An 18290-nucleotide genomic window follows, 5' to 3' on the forward strand; every position below is an offset into this window, starting at 1 on the left:
GGAAATATCACTGTATTCTTGCCTTATGTATGTCCTACCCACGTCATTTGCTTCTGGCCACTGATAAGGCATCGGGCTAAATGACTTCTTCATATTACCCTCTCATGTTCTCAGTTAATGAAAATTACTTAACTGTGGGTTGGATCAGCCTTAGATTAGGGAAATAAATTGTTTTATACTTCTTCTCTAAATTCTTTTAAAGAACTGTAGGCAATGGATAAAAGATAGCTGTTCTTAAGTACCAAAGGTTCAGAGGATCCAAGAATATCGTAGAGCTTGAAAACTGTGCAAACAGGAAAACAGCTGCTTTAAACTCACAGTTATTTCTTGCATCTCTGTTTTGTTCAGCTATTTATATAATCAAAGGTCGTAATCTACAAGGTGATGAGAACTTATGTCAGCTTCAGAACACTTAAACCTAATAAGCATTTCAATAGAAGATGAATAAATTCTGCAGCACCTGGGACTGTTGAATGCCTTGCAGGATTTAGTGCTATTCACTTGATCCAAAGCCCATGGAAATCAATTAGAGAACTTGGATTTGACCCGAGAGGACTTTGCATCAGGCTTGTCTATGAACAACTCTAGCAAGATATTGACCAGTACAACAGTTATTTATTTGAATTATCTCAGACTCTGAGGATTTAAACCAAACTCCATGGCAGGGCAACAGGGATTCCTGCAATACATGTATTGCTGCCAGTACCTTATACAAAGATAGGGTGAAAAAAGCAAAAGATGGAGTTAAGTTACATTCATCGAAACATAGTTTTGTCATTAGAAAGACAGTAATATAGTAGATTCCAACTTCTGATGTAACAGCTTTATTCTGTTTGCAGTTTATCAAGAGGAAACTCTTGATGGGAAACAAGTAATACAGCATCTCCTCTCCTAACATGGAGGTCGAGTCATACATGGGATCCCTCCCCGAGTATTTCACAGAAATTGCTCATAATCAACACTGGAGTAGGGAATTTGCTCACAGTTTCGTAGAGCTAAAAGGAGAACAAGTTGACATGTTTTTTTCCTTAGCTTACAAAAGTCTTGTTAACTCACAGAAACTTTCAGGCAAGCTTGAAAGGGTATCACATTAATAGCATCAGAGAACATGACAGCCAGAGCCTGATGTAGCTAATTTTGGACTGGTATAACAGTGCTATTTAGAGTAATAAAAGTTTTATCTGTTGGTTGAGCTGTTTACTAAAGTAGTTGGTGAAAAATGTGCCATATATTATATCTCCTCATTATCATGCTGATGTAAAGGACTTTTAAACTGATAGTTCTGCCTATACATTGGGATTGTACTGCTTAACTATATTAGGATAAGGTTATATATCTAAAATGGGCATAAAGAAGGAATGCTCAGTTCCCTAACAAAAATCTGTCAAACAATCAGTTAAAATGAATGCCTGGCTAGAACCTGTACATATCAATGGCACAACGTTTATTATATGCACTTCTATGCTTACTTGCCTTTCCACATTAAAATCCATCAGGCCCAGTGAGAAGGCCCACACTTTCTTAGGTTCCTCCCATACATGATGACCATTAGCTAAATAATTTGTTTAATGAAAAAGAAATAAACTTGCAGCAGTTTTGGGTTTGTTGGTTTGTTTTTTTGGTTGGTTTTTTTTTTTTTTTTTCTGATGTGTGACATGAATACCAATACTCTGAAAATCCTGGAGAAGGACTGAGAGAGAGTAGGTTTTATTCCATTTAAGAGCACATTGCAGCTTTGTTGGCATAGATGCACTGCATGAGTGATTTTATGCATATTCACAACTGTTCTTTGGAAAGAAATGTCTTATTAAACAGTAATCATATAGCATGTGTAAATGAGTTCTGTGGATAAACACGTATATTTATCCTCATTGCCTGAAATGTGTTGTTGACTAAAAAAGTTTTTTCTGATGGCATTTACTCTTCCAAGAATTTTACCCATCATCTTATGTCTGATTTCCTTTTCTGCCTGAGAAATTTCTTTTTCCTTATCTCATATATAAATAATGCTGGTTTTTCTCTGCTCTGCTTGAATCACTAACTTGAAGAAAAAGATAACAGAATTCAGGAATATCTAGATATGAGCCTGGGTGAAATGCTCAAATGTATTTGTCTACTTTCAGGTGAGCTAAACCACTTTTCTAGAGTCATTGACTGTGGTTACTGCACTAACTCATGGGCAAAAACCTACCTGCACACACCAAGTGTCATCACTTTCTACTTGAATCCAATTCCAGGACAGCAAAATGAACTGGCCGTAATGTCAGAGCTATGAATTCTGGTTGATTTGTTGGGGTTTTTTGTTTTATTTTTTTAAATATATTTATTTATTTATTTATTTATTTATTTATTTTCTTTTTTTTTTTCCCCTTTCAGATTTGGGGGCCTGTTTTGTTTAATGATCTAATGCAGTTTAACTGTTCCTTATTCCATTTTCAAGCGTTTCCCAAGATGCTTTTTCCTAATGGTATTGTCCACTCACACAGAGAGAAAGGACAAAGAATATATTGAACAGGTCACCTCAGAAAAATCTGTGTACCCATATTCTCTTGAGGCATTATGGTTATATTACAATAACCTCTGTACACATTTAAAGAGTCCTGAGTAAATATTCTTCTGCTAATTGAATAGAGAGAGGGAAACATACAAAATTCACAACATTTACATCTTCTGTCCTCGGTAGTGCATTTAGAAAACAGTAGAAAGCACAGCTGAAATTATATCCCAAGATATAAAAGATTGCTAGAAGAAAAAAGATGTAAAGTAATATTATGGAACTGTAGTACAAACTAGTGAAATGAGATGAGAGAACCTAGAGCAAATAAAGAAATATGCATGGTAAACACTACATCTTACAAAAATGCCTCTAGAAATTACAGGGTAAATACCTACCGGGTTTTGAAAAATATTGGTAAATATTTTGTTTTTCTAAATGTAGAAGGAATTTCATGCTAGTTTCTTTTCATTTTTGACAGTCTTAGCTAATAAAAAAGAGAAACATTTTTCACCTATGCATTTGTTTTCTAAGCAGCAATACAGATAAATGGGTGGAAAAGTTAATTATTCCTACCAGCATTTGGGTTTGGAGGTAAAGCCCACAGGAGCTAATGGAAAGGCTTTCATTTTCTTTAGCAGGCTTTAGATCAGAATTCTAGTTCTGTCTTACAGTATATAATCTAACATTTCTATGTCATTAGTTTGTAATTTTAAAACAACTCCAACTCATTCCAATGGGGACTGGAGTGTTGGATTGATTATTCCCATATGAAATCCAAAGTAAAAGTTTTAACCTGCTTTCCTTATCAGAAAAGAAGGCAGCTCTCTTATGATAGATTGGTGGAAATGTTGATTAAAGCTGAATGCACTGCAAGAATTTTTGGTTTTGGTGGTTTTGTTGTTTTTTTTTTTTTTTTTTTTTTTTTTAATGTTAAATGTGTCATCGAAAGGTTTACTTACTTTATGTAATCCACTCCAAAATACGTGTCTCAGCTGTCAGGTTGGAACATATCAATGTGTGAAAAATGCAATTACTCTTCAGGGCTGAGGCAAACTCTAATAGTTAGATGCTGTGCAAGCTTCTGAGACTAGACACCGTGACGATTTTGTAGGCATCTCATTAACGAATTGTAGCGCTGCAGCATGCTCTGCTTTACTTATTTATTGAAGAGATAATGGGAAATAACTGGTTTCTTTGTGAAGTCATAAATAATATGACAGAAGGATATTAAATGCACTGAGATGTGACAGAAAAACTAAAAACTTGTGGGGTTTAGTATTTTATGGTGCCAGTTCTCTTTTACCAGTACGTGTAAAACCAACAGATACGTTTCAGCTGTTTTTGTGAACAATTACCAAGTTAGTGTGCTAGCTATTGAAATGTGGGTGTCTTCAATCATAAACAGTATCCCAGTTTTGCAATTTTGCAGTAACACAGTAACATTCAGAAGTTACTAAAGAATGCATCTTCTTCCTTTGGTTGTGCTTTTTGTTTGCTTGCTTGTTTGTTTTGTTTCTTTAGGTATTTTTGCAATTTTGTTTTTTACAGAGGTGATCTCTCTGTCTTTTTACATTCCCCATATGAAATACTGGTTCTACAAAGCATGAGTATTTTTGACATTCATTCTGTGCATCCTTTGTTCTCAGTGGGAGTCCTGTCCTGAAACTGCCTGCAAACATACACACAAGGTCCATCATGGCTTCTTGGTACTTTGTGCACTTGATTAAAATAAAAGCTGGCTTTTTTTCCCTCTGTTTGTACATGTGTGTATGGCTGAACTAAAAGAGAAAAATGTGTTTTATTCTGGAGTTCAGACATAGCACTGAGATCCAGATTGAGGTAGCACTGTCCTCTCCTGTCTTCATTCCTGCTCTTTTCACTAAGATATTTATCATGCAGTATATTGCAAATTTCCTCAGAGACTGTGGTGATTAAAGAAGTAGCAATCTCATTGATTAGTCTTGGGAATATTTCTGAGTATCGTGACACCACAATTCTTTTCCCTAGATTTGATTTAACATTTAGGAAGAAGCTAGTATAGAAGACAGAGCTCCATAGTGATACAGATGGTTTTAATTAGGTTTCTATACCCTGTCCATCTTCATGGTACCCATGCACCTATGTTGTAAACATACATCTACAAGTTGAACAAATTATTTTTCCTTCAGCAACAGCAGCTCCTTCAAGGTTGGTAGTTTAGACATTGCTGCAGCAGGCAGGTGTTGAGGTCACAAATGTGTGGATCTCAGCCACTCTGCCACTTGTGAATTTTGTCTATGTAAAAGCATAGACAAGATGGTTTTATAGTGTCCATCTAAAGACTAAGCTTGTCTTCTGAAGCATGACCTTTTTATGGAAGGAGTTCGAAGCATTTTCGTATGGGGTGCTGAGCCTTGTTGTTTGCTTATCTCACATCAGTTTTACAGCACTGTAAAGCCATTGCTTCATGAGCTACTTCTAGTGCACAGTAATGTGAAAATAGAATGAGGTCTGATCTGTCATGTTTAGCACTGCCAGCAAAGTACATTTTTAATTCTTTTGAAATAGTGGGATGTAGGAAACAGGTGAAGCAATTCTATTGCGATTCAAGTGATGTACGTGTGAAAATCTGAGGTTAGAAACAATTTTCATCAACCATTCTATTATGTGATGCTCATTACTGTAACTTGAAATTTCTCTTCAGGGCCAGCAGTGCCATAATGACTTAAGAAAAAGAAGTGTTCTTTTTTCATTGAGTAATGGAGCGGTGACTTGGTGGTCCATACTTGTAAAAAGTGGAGTTTCATCTCCAATTGTTCAAATAACTGAGAAGCCATTGCATAAAATATCACTTAGTTCTGGAAAAAAAACAAATAACAGTCTTTCTCATAAATTTTAGGAAATTCCAGAATTCTTGATCTGGAAGTACAGCTGATGAGAGACACTCATGATCATATATAGCAAAAAAGACAGTTTGCAAAACTGAAGCATCTGTCCATTTCTGCTCGCTGTTTCATAAGGAACTATTGTCATAACTAAATTTTCCTTGTTTGCATGTTTTGGATCACCCTTCAGGGTGGAAAAAAAGAAAACAAAAAAATGAATGGTTTGCTTGAAATGTCAGTTCTCCAAGTGAGCACGCTGCGGACTTCTCACATGAAATAATCTACTTTTTGAAAAGTAATGGAGAAGTCACATACTGAATCTATTATTTACATAATAAATTGAAAGATACAGGATGCACCCTGGGAGGCCTAATTTTGATGCTATATATCACTGTAACTTTCTTTTGCAGACTGGTTGGAAGGTGTCTCAGACACAGAGCCTTTAAGAGATTATTTCTATCAGCAATCCATTCAATTAAGCAGCCACACATGGACAATCAAGGATAATAAATGGAAACCCTTGCTTGGAGTTTCAAATAAAAGACTTATCATATTTTCCCACAAGTGGTTTGTGGTAGAATAATCCCGCATTCATTACTTTCCATGTTTAATACTGTTACAAACTATTTCAATCACATTTCCAAATATTATTTTTCAGAAAGAATTTGCCTAATGTAGTCTGGTAAATTCTACTTCAACTTTTCTTGAGAATAATGCTGGATGTATGTTAAAATACCATATAACAGTTCAAATTATCAAAAGTAAGAGATGTTAATTAAGCATATCAAGTACTAGGTGTATTTTTAATATATATTTTGTCTCTTCTTTCTTCAGAAGTAGTAGTTATAGACCCATATAGCCATGATTCACATTGCTGTGTAGCTTAATCTATCTCCTCTAGGCAGTTAAAGGTTTTGAATAAGCTGATTAAAAAAAGATAATAAACCAGAATTTTGTGTGACAAATTTTACTACAGATTAAAAGACATGAAGTACATAGCATGTCTCAAGCATTTGCTTGTTCAGTTGCAATGAAGAACTTCTGGGACCTCCCACGCTGGTCAGGACTGCTGATAAATGATGGAAGGTGGCTTGATGAGCTTTTCCACCAGCTCCCTCAGTACCCTCGGGTGGATCCCATCTGGCCCCACAGACGTGTGTGTCTAAGTGGAGCAGCAGGTCACTAACCATTTCCACCTGGACTGTGGGACTTCATTCTGCTCCCTGTCCCAGACTTCCAGCTCAGGGGGCTGAGTACCCAGAGGGTAACTGGTCTTCGTATTAAAGACTGAGGCAAGGAAGGCATTAGATCCCTCAGCCTTTTCCTCATCCTTTGTGGCAATATTCCATCCCCACCCCACTCCCCAACCCCCCACCCTCACCCCTTGCATCCAATAATGGATGGAGATTTTCCTTGGCCCTTCTTTTGTTTCTAATGTATTTGTAAAAACATTTTTGTTACCTTTTACAGCAGTGGCCAGCTTGAGTTCTAGCTGGGCTTTCACCTCACTAATTTTCTCCCTGCATAACTTTGCAATATCCTTACAGTCCTCCTGAGTTGCCTACCCCTTCTTCCAAAGATAGTGAATTCTTTTTTTTTCTCCTGAGTTCCAGCCAAAGCTGTCTTTTAAGCCAGGACAGTCTTCTTTCCTGCTTGCTTGTCTTTCCGCACATAGGGATGACCTGCTTCTGTACCTTGAAGATTTCCTTCTTGAAGACAGTCCAGACTTCCTGGACCCCTTTGCCCCCCCAGGATTGTCTCCCAAGGAACTGTGTCAACCAGTCTCCTGGATGGCCCAAAGTTGGCCCTCTGGAAGTCCAAGGTAGCAGTTCTGCTGACAGCCCCCCTGCCCCCCCCTTCTTACTTCTCCAAGAATCAAAAATTATGGCTATGTTCGAGACGGCCTCTGACCACCACATCACCCACCAGTCCTCTGTTCAGGTTCAGCAGGGCATCTCCCCTGGTCCAGTCTCTGACCAGCTGTGTCAGGCAGGTATGTTCCACATTCTCCAGGAACCTCCTAGACTGTTTCCTCTCTGCTGTGTTGTATTTCCAGCAAGCATCAGGTAAGACGAAGTCCCCCACAAGAGAAAGGTCTAGTGGTCACAAGACTTCTCCCAGCTGCTTGTGGAGTTATCAGGCAATAGATGCCTACTGCAACTTTATAACATCGTATAAATATTTAATAGAAAAGGGCCCTAATTACAGAGGCTTCCTCCTCTTCCTAGAGCAGAATTGTTCCACAGGAGGAGCCTGACACCCCTCTGCTCTCATGGGAAGAGAACCCAGCTGTATTGCTTCACAGGTGTTCTGTTTAGATTTCCAAATGTTGACATCTCTTCCTACCTGTAGGAAATGTCTATTCCTTGCAAGGCAACTAAGACCTTTGCTATTTTTCTGCTGTAAAGCTTGTAGTTCCCCATGCAACTATCTTCAGAAGACTACACAGTTAGGTAGCTGGCTCTTTCAGAAAAACAAAAATACCTGTGAAGTGCCTCAAAACTAATTTAGTGCCTATTTGAATTTGTCTTCTCTACACACTTTTTAGGGTCTATTACAAAGGTACAATATACAATTTATGCCAAATAATTACATAGTGTGTATGTATCTCTGTGTTTGTATGTATGTATACACACATATAAACATAATCATACACACAGAGTATAAATGCAGTATATATAATCATATAATCATCACCATATCCTGGGCTGCATCAAAAGAAGCATGAGCAGCAGGTCAAGAGAGGTGATTCTCTCCCTCTACTCTGCTCTCCTGAGACCCCACCTGGAGTACTGCATTCAGCTGTGGGGCCCTCAACAGAAGAAGGACAGGGACCTGTTGGAAAGAGTCCAGAGCAGGGCCACAAAGATGACCAGAGAGGTGGAGCACCTCTCCTAGGAAGACAGGCTGAGACTTGAGGTTGTTCAACCTGGAGAAGAGAAGGCTTTGGGCAGACCTTGTAGCAACCTTCCAGTACCTAACTGGGACCTACAGGAAAGCTGGAGAGACTTTTGACAAAAGCATGTGGTGATAGGACAAGGGGAATGGCTTTAAACTGAAAGAGGGTAGATTTATATTAGATGTTAGGAAGAAATTCTTCACTACAAGGGTGACAAGACACTGAAACAGGCTGGCCAGAGAAGCTGTGGCTGCCCCATCCCTGGAAGCGCTCAAGGCCAGGCTGGACAGGGCTTTGAGCAACCTGGTCTAGTGGGAGGTGTCCCTGCCCATGGCAAGGACATTGGAACTAGGTGATCTTTAAGGTCCCTTCCAACCCAAGTCATTCTATGATTCTATGATATAAATAAAAGTTATACATGATGATACTATTTATTTTAGCAGCACACCTTATATATACTTCACTATGTACCAGGGTATTCAAATCCTGAAAAGTGCTGCAGCTCATTTTTGTCTGTCTGTATCATATTTTTGTCTGCTGCAGAAACATCCCCTTTTTTTGAGTGCTTTATTTTTGCCCCGCTTAATTTCACTCAGACTTCTTGCATATGTAAGGACTCAAAATGTAAGGGTCTCTGTTTCCAGATTCTGACTCAAGCTGAACAGTAACATCTTTACCTTGAACCTCTCTCTTTTCTTTTAACATTGGCAAGGAGCCCAGTTTTCTTCATCAAAGGCATGTTCACAATTTTTAGCCTACTTTCATGTTAATTTGTTCTTGTAATCGTAAAGTTAATCAAAACCTTTTCCATTGTTTAAAACTAAAGATTTTTTCAAATTTGTTTTAGGACATTTTGAATAGAAATTAAGCTGACTGTTAATGACAGAAAAATAATTACAGTTGAAGTTGTATCCTTTAGGCAAATGGTAAGTAAATTAGTGGCTGATGCAAAACCCATTAAGGATCCTGTTGACCTCAGAGAGTTCTGGATTATGTCTCAATAAAGAGTCTTTACTAGAAAAAAGACCTCAGAAGAAAGGAAAAAGTAGGTATCTTTAGAAGTATGAATTGCATCACAGTCCTATCTTCAGTCGTAGTAATTATCAGATTTGGGCAAAATTTGTGAAAAAAAATCTTGAAAATACTTGATAAGGGAGGATTTCTTGATCTACATTTCTCTTTCAAATAATGTTGTCCCTGTGAATTTTGTGGTGTAAAATACGCATTTTCAGAAATGCTTTTTTTTTCACAGGTAGCCTGTGTATAATGCCTTCCTTCTTTTATATCTAGATTATTGTTTCCTGGCATTCTGTGTAAAATCAAAATAGAGCTGATAATGGAAATTCAGTTCTGGAAAATTCAAAAGAGAAAACCCTTGCCAGATGGTATAATGTTCCCAAATTGGAAGGAAAAATAACCAAGACGTTTCAGAACAGACCTGAAAGTGTAGTTGAAAGGTACCTGGAGAGCAAGTTTTATCAGGACATGGAAAATCCAAGGGGATTTTGAAAATTGCTGATTCTCTCCCCTTATTAATGTGAGCTGCAGTGGAAACCAGGCTCAGTGCACAGCAGCAGGGCAAGGTGACAAAAGGAAAGGCTTCACCTGGTCATGCTCTTGTCCACTGTGGTTCAAGTTCTTGTTCCTTTGTGTTTGAACGTATGTTTAGTCTTGGGAAGACATGAAGAGCTGTTTTAGTTTGGGGTTATGCATGAAGAAAGTTCCCATTTTCCATTGGTTTCCAGTCAGTGAACATTCCTGAGAATTCCAGGAGCCACTTATCAGGTTTGTGGTTCAGGGTGCAAAAAAAAGAAAAAATATTATTTACAGATTATATCATTACATTTACTTCAACATTTTTTTTTTTTTTTTACTGCAGTTAAATGAGGGAAAATGCTAAAAAGTAACACTGGTTTTGGTAGAGGGAGCAATGGGAGCCTAAGGTATGTCTCTGTGTGTAGCGGATCAATGTCATTAAATATTTGCAGGGGCTATTTCCATGATCAGTCTTTTGAGGAACTGAATTAAGCTATGAAAAAATAACAATGCCTTCTCTATTGAATGTTCTGCAAGAAGCCTGGAGGATTATTCCGTGAAAACTTTTAGTTGTTAACTTACTCATTAATCATATGACTTCAACAGTATTCATCAGACATAGTCATCACTAGAAAGACCTTAAAAATGCATTAGAGGAGATTGTTTACTAAAATTGTGCTAATACAGAAGAGCAAAACCATATATAATATGATTATATATCAAATTACATGTCAGATAAATGGCAGGTCAAGCTACAATATCTAAGAAAAACAGAAGGATTATTTTTTATTATTTCATTTAAATGTAGGAACTTTGAACATTTTGCATGGTTCTAAATTTTCAGCTATGCTGGCATAAAATCTATGGAAAAGACTTGCATCTAAAAAAACTTTTGGCAGTTTTAGATTTTTTGATTATGAATGCTTTAGTGCTTCATTAACCCTTACTTTCATCCTGTATTAAGACAATTTATAGTTCTTAGGAACTCAACTTTTTTCTCAAGATTTTCAGCAAACCTGAAACTCTGCAGTATCTCACATGATAGATGTTTAAAAAGTTATTTTTCTCAAGGGGGTAGCTAGGCGAATTCACGAAACAAATTAATTTATGTTTGTAAGCGCATAGAAAAGCTATCTGCTTCATAATATCACTGAACTGAAAATAGGTGGAAGATGAGCCAATATTAAGAGAAAGTGTCAAATATGTTTGCTCTGTTTTCATGCCTTCGCACAGTCAGTAATGGCCACAAGACCCTTGGCTAGATATATCTTTGATCTGCCACAAGGTATGAGTGCTTAAGTCCTTATGTCACTTCAAAAGCAATGGAGCATGAAATTGCTCTGTTTTGAGCAGATTAATCAAACCTGTGGGCTAAGGGAATGGAGATTCCAAAATTCCAAAATGTCCCTGGTGTTTGTTTTTATGAGTCACCAGAAGTCCTAAGATTTTCTAACAAAGTAGTTTTCATTCAACACGTTGTCACATTGTCCCATCAGAAATAACGTATCAGCATAAAACTTTTGCGGGGAAGTTTACAGTTGGCAATATATATGTTGCTTTTTGCATACTTAGTCTGATGAAATGTTCCGTTTGTAATTAAAAATGTGTATGTGTGACATTTCTTTTATAGCAAAAAGTTAAGAGATACACTGGACAGAAAAATGGGTTAGGTGGATGTTACAGCCACTACTTTCAGTGATTTCTTTGAAAATCTTACTACTGAAGAAAGTTGCAGAAAATGTCTGTAAAATCAAATAGCTTCCACCAGTATACCAGTAATGTGTATGTAACTTTTTTGGTCTATAAGACTATAAGAACTGAAAGTTAATGCTTATGACCATAAAGCCAGCCATTTTATATATCTGTTTGAAAGGCTTTTAAGAACTTGAAGCCATTAACTTCTTAGAAAACTTGCATCTAACACTTTAGAACATTATATAGACCAGATAATGAATAAAATAAGTAATATTTTATTGCAGGACCTTGTTTAGAGGACCATAATTTCCTGGTTTAAGCAAAACGTCACATGAATACAAGCGAAAAGTTTGGTTTAAAGACCCATGAATTACCAGACCATTAAGTCTTCTGATTCTTCTGAAGTCCCCTGACTTCCTCTGACCCCTCAGTCTGTACTATTTATCTCCTAAAGTTCTCAAAGGATGGTAATGTAGGTTTTGCAAAGTCTAGTTTTCTCTAATTCATGAGATACCTGAACTGACTTTCCTGACACTGCTGTGCCTCTGGCAACCATCACACCATGCCGGGGCCATGGATTTTAAGACCACTCTTAGCTGTCTCTTACTCAGTTACAAGTAGGGGAAAAGCTGCTTTATCATTAATCCCACAAGGAGTGTTACAATGTAGGGGACATAGCCTTACAGCACAGCGTTTTATTCTTGAAGAACAGAATTGCAGAATTGAGGTGAGGTTGAAGAGGACCTCTGGAGACTGTCTTGTCCAGCCCTTCCTGCTTTAAGTAGGGTCACCAAATGCAGGCTGCTCGGAGTCATGTCTAGTCAGTTATTGAATATATCCAAGGGTGAAGATTGCACAACCTCTCTGGGAAACCTGCTCCAATGTTTACTGCTCTCCCAATGATTTTTTTTTTCTTGTGTTTAAATGGAATTTCCTATTTCAATGTGGTCCCCATCACCACTTGGCCTTTCTGCAGGTACTGCTGGGAAGAGTGGCTCTATGTTCTTAACTTCTGCACTCATCAGGAATTTATGTACATGGATAAGATAGCCCTGAGCGTCTTCTCCAGGCTGAACAATGCAAGCTGTCTCAGCCTCTCCATGTAGCTGACATGCTCCAAGCCCTTCATCATCTTCAGGGCCCCATGTTCAACTCACTTCAGTATGTTTATCACCCTCTTGTCCCGGGGGGGGGGGGGGGGCAGGACTGGACACAGCACTCCAGCTGTGGCCTCCGCAGTGCTGAGGAGGGGAAAAGGATCACACCTGAAACCTGCAGGTGATGAGATCCTGGTCCTGATTCAGCCCAGGAAAGGCAGCAGAGCCTTCTCTGCAAAGCTGCTTCGGCAATCGACCCCCAGCCTGTACTGATGCACATGGTTACTCCTTCCCAGGTGCAGGATTTAGCATTTCCCTTTCTTGAACTTCTTGAGGTTACAGTTTGCCCATTTCTTTAGCCTATTAAGGTCCCTTTGGTAGCACAAGCATCTGCTGTATCAACTACTCTTCCCAAGTTTGTATCACCTGCAAATTTTCTGAGGGTGGGTGCACTCTGTCCCCCCATCCAGGTCATTACTGAAGATGCTGAGCTGTACTGGCCCCAGTACTGACCCCTGGGAAACACCACCCGTGACTGGCCTCCAGCTGGACTTTGTGCTGCTGACCACAACCCTTTGAGCCCAACAGTTAAGTCAGTTTTCAGCTCACCTGTGTGTCCACTGATCTAGCCAGTGCTTCATCAGCTAGTTGAGGAGAGTATTATGGGAGACATTCCTGATAGCTTTGCTAAATCCAAGATAAATGGATCCTAAATAAAATGGATCCAAAAAGAATTCCTCATCCACTGAGCTGGTCATTACATCATTGAAGTCATTCAGCTTCTTGTGGCATGATTTTCCCTTCATAAATCCATGCTGACTACTTCCAGTCACCTTGTCCTTCATATAGGTTGGAAAGGGCTTCCAGGACAATTTGCTCCACTACCTTCCCAGGGGTCAAGGTGATACTGACTGGCTTTTGTAGTTATCTGGATCCTCTGTCTTGCAGTTCTTTAATTTAACTCTGTTATTCTGAAGATAAATATATTAGCTGCCAGTCTTAGGAGGTTCATTTTAATATATATATGTAATCATGATATTAAAATATCTTATAAAAATTAATATGTATATTTATGCTACTTTAAGGCTTTTTTGTATGACCAAAGAGTACTCACCTGTACTGTGAGTGGGTGTTTGGCTCATTAGATTTTCTTTGCTTTGATTATCAGAGAGTTAAGAATCTTGGGATGTGTAATATTCAAATGACACAAAATGCCAGTTAAATTTTAAAAATATGTATATATTGAGATATTTTTATGAAGACAGCAAAGCCTGAAGTTCGGGAACACATTTTCCCTGTTTCTGCTTCACCATTTTTTGGACTCATTGTGGTGTTGTTTCCAGGTGCTTCATCAGATGAGTTTGTTCATGTACTAAGGAAGTCCAGCAAAATATTTTTGACTGCCAGCTGTAAAAAGCTGTTCCCGTGGCCCTGGCTCTATGCAATGACAGAGTGGATAAGAGGGCTGTGAGTTATGTGTCTTCAGCAGAAAGTGCAACAGATGAGGTAGATGCCAATAGAAGTTAGATTTAAAATTAAAAAATCCAGTGTAATTTATAAGTACACACCAGAAAAAATAAATCACTTATGTCCAGTATAGATAGAAACAGTGCTAACATAGATAGGAACATACTAACCCTTTGCAGGTGATTTGATATCTGTGATATTGGATCAGAGTAAAACTTCTTTGCCCATTCCTCTATCTCTAATAGTAATTTTTTCTATTTGCTATAAAAACAACTTTCAAAAATATAGTATATTTGCCCTTGTTATGTACAAGCTCTACAGTATCACTTGATGGCTTACAGTAGCTGTAGTGCATTTACTGTGTTTTGGAACAAATGTAACAGAACAAATAATACCTCATTTCCAACCTTTTTTAGTAACTTGTCTTTTTTTGTTGGGGGAAAGTGGAAATTTATTTATTTATTTATCTATCTATCGATCTATCTATCTATCTATTTATTTATTTATTTATCTTAATGGAAGACAATGCCTTTTCTCATAAGTCAATCCTAACTCTTTATCCCAAACAGTTCTAGAACAAAGGCAATTCCACTTCAAAAGAACATCTGATCTTGGTTACCCATTGAAAAAAAGACTTAGAACCTTCAAAATATTTTCTAAATAATATCATTTCAGAGAATAACATGTTAATGACATCTGTTCACCCTCCTTGTTTGTTTTGGTTTAGTTTGGTTTTTTTTCCTCCGCTTAATTTGTTCATTATCATCTTGAAACAGAGGTAGACTTGTTTTGGAAAAAAGCCTTCTATCCTTAAAAACGCAGTACTGCACAGGGGCCACAGAAGTGCCTTCAAACCAAGCAAGGGAATTGGAAAACTGGACATCAAAATGGTAAAAATTTCCTTTTTATCCTGTCCTGTTCACACTGAACTCAATGGCGTAACTTCTACTCAACCTTGATTATATCCGCTGCATGAGGATAACAACATGCAAAAGTCTTTGCAAAGGTAAGCACATAGAAAAAGCTTAGGGACTAATAAACTGATTTTAGAAGAAACTGAACACATAATTTTAGTGAAATAAAATTCAGAATATAAAACAAATACATTTCAGTAAAATGTCAGGAATGGAAAAAGTCTCCTCCTCTTATGGGATATGTGAAACGTTAGTGACAGTGACTTGATAAAAAATAACGTTCAAAGTTGAATAAGTTCAAGAGAAAACAGGACAGGAAGATTAAACTATAAATCTATTTTATATTTATTTACTGATTTCTTCAATCACACTGCAAACTGTAAAGATTAAGAGAAATACATTCCTTCAAGGAATGTGGTGATTGGATAGTTTTACTAAAAATCAGTAACTTTTCATGGTGTGGAGAGAATTTGGAAGAAATTTCAATAATAATCATAAAATATATTGCAGAACAGATAGACTAGAAAAGACTAAAAACAACAATCTTGCTACTCTGTGAATTCAAGCATTTGCAAACCCCAAAGATTTTGTTTGAAAAAACCCCACAAAATAAATAAATTGCTTGCGGTAGTATCCCGGACTCAGTTTGAGCAAGCATATGTCAATACAGTGACATTTATTTTTACTTAGAAGGCTCCCATGACATCATGCCAAAAAACCCCAACAACAACAAAAAAAAAAGCAGTTAAAAGTTTTGGTGTATATTACTAATAAGCATATACAGAAGTTTATAAAAGTTAACCTGCAGAGACAAATTTCGTTCATATTTATGGAGTATTACCTTGATGAAGAGTACAGCTCCATGATTCCTGTACTAAATGCTGGCCGTATTGGGAATCTAGAGCAGCCATATCGCTGCCGTGACACCGTGAAACTGTTTCACAGTGAGCAGTGGTCTCTCTGCCCCTTCAGGCCCTCCTGAATTATTTGGTCTCTCTGTATCCATGGTCAGAATCAAAGCTCATCCCATACAAATGTAAAAGCAGCCAACAATACCGGAAAATGGTGAAAACATTGAAAACTTCCTGCCTGTCTTCAAAACTTAGGAAGAGGGCAGAAAATTACTTAATGCTTACAAGTTAGAATGGCAGATTCCCAATACAGAAACAAGTGAATAAGAGGTAAGCAAAATAATTTTAATAATTTCTTTCAATCAAACTTCTTCCATTTAAAAATTTGCTTTGAAATTATTTTATGTGATTTTCATTACTCATAGGAATTTAAACTCTATAAGGGGAAAATAGGTTATGGAAAAAAGTAGGTCTTTCTCATTGGCCATATATAGGTTACATAGTGAAATGTGCCCAGAGCTAAACATGTCCCACATGGTTGTAAGCAGAAGCTTATATTACTACTTTGAAGTTGAAAGTGTGAGTTTCTAAAGCACCTCTGGACCTGCTTCACGCTTATGAGTTCAAGTCAAATACTCCCACATACTACAGGGGAAAAAAAAAAGTTAAACCTTCAATTTATCATGTAAAATTTAAAATGGTAGATTTAAGACGTAAGAAGTTGCACCTACAGTATGATTTAAAAGTCTATAATACATCTTCTAAACTGCAAGCTCAATTAAAAAAATGAGGAATAAAGAAGATTTGAGAATGCTGAAGATTCGGACCAGAGCCAAAAATATTTTCAGCTATTGAATGAATTAAGAACTTTGATGTTAAATATGTGATGTATTCTGTTGCATTTATAATTTAGTGTGGTTACGAGGCTGAAAACTTATTCACATTTTAATTTTTAGACAGGAGAGAGCATTTTTATGTTCTGTTTTAGAATTCCTTTGGCATGAGCACAGCTTGTACTGAATTCTTACACACAGTGTATTATTTCAACACTGAGTAGTGAATTCTGTAGGCATATAATAAAGGTTGCTAAACAGAAGAAGGCATGGAGACATTCTTCTTTTTGGTTAAGGCTAATATGAGAAGGTGGCAATGAAATTATCAAGTTTTATTACATCTGACACCTATTTTATCTCTTACAGTTTGATTTCTAAGTCAGAAGTGAAAACTTGTGTTTTCTATGGACATACTAATAGTATTATCTGACCCATGAGCATACAAACATTGCTATCAGGAAAGAATAAACAGTTAATACATCCGTGAAATGCAATTACAACAATTCTGTAAGAATATCAAGACCATAGTGTTAAAGGTTTGGTGACATAAAGTTATTTATACAGGTCTCCTTTCTTTTTTTGCAAAAGGTCCATTCATGCAGACTTTGTAAGGGAATTAATTATTAATTCATTTTATTTCAGCTAGAGCTCCAAATTGAATTTGAAAAGTTGAAGCAGAAATATAAGATCTAGGTTTGGTTATGCACATCATGGCACTTGTTTCATGGCATGTTTTTAAAGTATCAAAGTTAAGCTGAAGAAGATTTTTTTCTGAAAATTCCTTTTTGGTTTAAATCAGCTGTATCTATTTTTTAAGGTCAGGTAAGACCATTGTGATCACTGCATCAGACCTCCTATCTGACTCAAGGTATAGGGGTATTCTGAAATACTTCTGGTTTAAACCTAGGAGTAGTGCTCCCTATTCTATTTGAAGAGCCATCAATGAACCAGTCTTTTAATAGCTGTTGAAAGGTGTATGACATTTCTAGTAGGAATGAAGGAGGAGGTGTTCTCACCAAACCTTAATTTAGATGTCCCTTTACAACTGAGCAAGTTTTCCAGTGGAGAGTGATAGGCCCTTTAGAGCACAGTTCATTTAGCCAAGATGAACAAAGTAGTATGATAGAAATGTTCGTAGCTGTCCGCAGCCTGTAAAGAGTCGAGGCAACTATTCATACTACGGATGTCTGCATCTGAGCAGAAGAAACCTGAATCCCATGCAACCTTGTCGTCGATTTTGAACATTTGGAAGTTGTCTTATTTCCACTGAGCTCGAAGGAAGAGTTTATCATCAGTATGTGTTCTCTGGATGGACACTGCAGTATTCACTATGATCAAATTGGTCACCAGTTAACAGGGTCCCTTAGTGAAGTTAAATGGGCAATGTGCTCCTGGAGTCTTTCACTGTGAAGCATGTTTTCCAAGCCCTAGTCACTCCTGTGGTTATTCCAATAATTCACCTTTATTTTCAGCATTAGTCTTGAATTATGTGCAGCAGAACTGTATGCAGTGTTCTCAGAGCACTTTTTCCAGAGACAAAATTGCAAGTAATATAACCCGTGTAATTGTGATTCCTGTGTATGTATTGGAGAATCACACTGGCTTGTTGTCCACAGCAATAAGCTGTGAGCTATTTA

General features: G+C 37.3%; 1 protein-coding gene and 1 long non-coding RNA gene across 2 annotated transcripts in view; both read left to right on the forward strand.

The window, feature by feature from the left end:
- Positions 1-18290, forward strand: part of KCND2 (potassium voltage-gated channel subfamily D member 2) — a 286821-nt gene that overhangs the window by 17116 nt on the left and 251415 nt on the right. The window lies entirely within an intron of this gene.
- On the forward strand, positions 3763-14340 carry LOC121089418. Its single transcript, XR_005828200.1, has 3 exons — positions 3763-3772; positions 6623-6625; positions 14301-14340. It is a non-coding gene; the product is annotated as an uncharacterized LOC121089418 (long non-coding RNA).

This window comes from Falco naumanni, chromosome 5, assembly GCF_017639655.2.
Source record: "Falco naumanni isolate bFalNau1 chromosome 5, bFalNau1.pat, whole genome shotgun sequence".
Taxonomy (NCBI): domain Eukaryota; kingdom Metazoa; phylum Chordata; class Aves; order Falconiformes; family Falconidae; genus Falco; species Falco naumanni.